General features: G+C 42.5%; 1 pseudogene; it reads right to left on the reverse strand.

Annotated features, from left to right (window-relative positions):
- The window catches only part of LOC122548767, a 52,461-nt pseudogene extending 49,373 nt beyond the window's left edge, over positions 1–3,088 (reverse strand).
- Between the last annotated feature and the right edge of the window lie 496 nt (positions 3,089–3,584).

The following is a 3,584-nucleotide window of genomic DNA, read 5'->3' on the forward strand; positions in this document are numbered from 1 at the left end:
CAGGTGAACAGTACTCAGATTATGGCATAGTTGGAGAAGATCAGAGGAATTATTGTGACATCTGACCCATATCTGACCCTCAATCAACATCACAAATTTGGATTACTCTGCAGGGGTCACGTGGTTAACCACATTTCCAAGTGTTGGCGGAATACAAATGTACATAGAACAGTACAGCACAGTCCAGGCCCTTTGGCCCTCGATGCTATGCCGATCTTTTATCCTACTCTAAGATCAGGCTAGCCTACTGATCTTTCATTGCACTATCTTTCACGTGCCTATCTAAGAGTTGCTTAAATATCCCTAATGTACCTGACTCTACTACCATGGCTGGCAGTGCATTCCAAGCACCCACCATACTCTGTGTAAAGATCCTACCTCTGACGTCTCCCCGAAATCTTCCTCCAGTCAACTTAAAATTATGTCCCCTTGTGATAACCATTTCTACCCTGGGAAAAAGTCTCTGGCTATCCACTCTATCTATGTCTCTCATCATCTTACATACCTCTATCAAGTCACCTCTCATCCTTCTTCACTCCAATGAGAAAAGCCCTCGCTCCCTCAACCTTACTTGATAAAACATGCCTTTCAGTCCAGATAGCATCCTGATAAATGTCCTCTGCACCCTCTGTAAAACTTCCACATCCTTCCTATAATGTGACGACAAGAACTGAACGCAATATTCCAAGTGTGGTCTAACCAAGACTCTGCACAGCTGCAGCATAACCTCACAGCTCTTAAACTCAATACCCCTGTTAATGAAAGCCAACACACCATATGCCTTCTTAACGACTCTATCAACTTGGGTGACAGCTTTGTAAACCTATGGACATGGACCCCAAGATCTCTCTGTTCCTCCACACTGCCAAGAATTCTGCCTTTAACCCTGTATTCTGCATTCAAATTCGATCTTCCGAAATGAATCACTTCACATTTTTCCAGGTGTAACTCCATCTGCCACTTATCAGCCAAGCTCTGCATCCTGTCAATGTCCCTTTGCAACCTACAACAGCCCTCCACACTATCCACCACTCCACCAACCTTTTTGTCATCGGCAAACTTACTAACCCACCCTTCCACTTTCTCATCCAAGTCATTTATTAAAATTACAAAGAGCAGAGGTCCCAGAATCGATCCGTGCAGAACACCACTGGTCACCAAGCTCTAGGCTGAATACTTTCCATCTACTACCACTCTCTGTCTTCTATGGGCCAGCCATTTCTGTATCCAGACAGCCAGATTTCCCTGTATTCCATGCCTCCTTACTTTCCGAGGAGGTGAACCTTATCAAACACCTTGCTAAATTCCATGTACACCACATCCACTGCTCTACCTTCATCAACATGTTTTGTTACATCTTCAAAAAATTCAGTAAGGTTTGTGAGGCATGACCTGCCCCTCACAAAGTCATGCTGACTACCTCTAATCAAGCTATGGTTTTCCAAGTAATCATAAATCCTGTCTCTCAAAATCCACTTCAATAGTTTGCCCACCACAGACGTAAAACTGATTGTTTGTAGTTCCCGAGATTATCCTTATTCCCTTTTTTGAACAAGGGGGTAGTATTTGCTGCCCTCCAATCTGGCACTACTTTAATGGACAGTGAGGACGCAAAGATCATCCCCAAAAGTGCAGCAGTTTCTTCCCTTGCTTACTGTAGTAACCTTGGGTATATCCATCTGGCCCAGGAGACTTACCTATCCTTATGTTTTTCACAATTTTCAGCGCATCCTCCTTCTTAACAGCAACCTGTTTGAGCATACCAGCCTGTTTCACACTGTCCTCTCAAACATCAAGGTCCCTTTCACTAGTGAATACTGAAGCAAAATGTTCATTAAGGACCTCTTCTATTTCCTCCAACTCCAGGCACAAGTTCTCTCTACTACCCCGGATCAGCCCTACCCTCACTGGCCATCCTGTTGTTCCTCACATAAGTGAAGAATGCCTTAGGGTTTTCCCTAATCCTACTCTAGCTTTTTCATGCCCCCTTCTAGCTTTCCTAAGTCATTCTTCAGTTCCTTCCTGACTACCTTGTAACCCTCTAGAGACTTGCCTGATCCTTGCCTCCTCAATCTTAAGTAAGCTTCCTTCTTCCTCTTGATTAGAGATTCCACATCCCTGGTCATCCATAGTTCTTTCAACCTACCATCTCTTCCTTGCTTCAGTGGGACCAACCTGTCTAGCACTTGCAGCAAGTGCTCCCTAAACGACCTCCACATTTCTATCGTGCATTTCTCTGAGAACATCTGTTCCCCATTCAGGTGCCTCAGTTCCTGCCTAATAACATTGTAATTTCCCCTCCCTCAATTAAACACTTTTTCATACCGTAACAGCTCATGGGATTCAAGAAAGTGCAGAATTGATTTGCCAGGTTGTTGCCTGGGCTTGAGAGTTTCAGTTATGAAGAGAGATTGGATAGACTGGGTTTGTTTTCTTGGAGCAGAGGAGACTGAGAGGGACATGAGTGAGATGTGTCAAATTATGTGGGGCATTGACAAAGTAGACAGGAAGAAACATATTTCCCCTTGATAGAGGGATGAATGACCAGGAGGCATAGGTTTAAGGAGATGTGAGGTAAATGCTTTCAACCCAGAGGGTGATGGGAATCTGGATCTTACTGCCTATAAGGGGTAGAGGAAGATCTCTTCATAACATTTAAGTAGTATTTTGATGAGAAAGCATAAAAGATTGTGGGCAAAATGCTGGAGGATTATTCTCATCACGCATCAAAATGCGTGATGAGAATAATTAGGTGGTTGTTTTTGATCAATGCAGACTCAATAGGTCAAAAGGCCTTTTTCTATGCTGTAGGTGTCTGTGGCTCCATGTTGGACTTACCTTGAAGTCTGGCTCTATTACAGCAAATTTTGCTTAAGAACTGCTACAATCCCAGTAGTGGTCATCATTCTTGGTGGCACAGTGCAGACCAAAGACTTGCCAGCTATTTTACTGGATCTCAGAGTTGGGACTTCTTCTCTGGTTGGGGTAGAATACCTGCCTCAAGCCAGTTACTGGCTTGCCGGTTATTAAATGGCTGTGGGACGACTTCACCTATGGTAAGATTCGTCTCAATGTGTTCAGATAGCATTGCTGATGTATGATGAGGCACTGTGTAACTAATTTCGAACAAATCCCCTCAGCATCATATTTTATTAAATGTTCTGAATTCATGATTTGATCATGGAAGTAAATACTACATTAATAAATAAAATAAAGAATCAGTGTTGTACATTTGGATCTCACAAAGATACTGTCTTAGAAATGCATTGTTGGCAGGTCCACATCACAGACAAAATGACATCAAATGTCTCTGAACATTTTAGAAACAATTGGAGTTGTAGCTTGGCATATCACCAATAAATGTTCTTCTCCAAAATAGCTATTGCTTTGTGGATCAATAGAACACAGTCTCGTGTTGTTGGAGAAAAACAGCCCTGTTATTAATAGCAGACAGATTCTGATAAAGAAACACTGTATTTACTCCATCTGGGAACCAGATTGAATAGGAACACAAATTCAACATTTTCATCAAGAAAATGATTATTGTATTACCTGCTATCTCTTAGGGCTCCATCAGCTTACAA

The sequence above is a fragment of the Chiloscyllium plagiosum genome, chromosome 4 (assembly GCF_004010195.1).
Source record: "Chiloscyllium plagiosum isolate BGI_BamShark_2017 chromosome 4, ASM401019v2, whole genome shotgun sequence".
In the NCBI taxonomy this organism is placed as follows: domain Eukaryota; kingdom Metazoa; phylum Chordata; class Chondrichthyes; order Orectolobiformes; family Hemiscylliidae; genus Chiloscyllium; species Chiloscyllium plagiosum.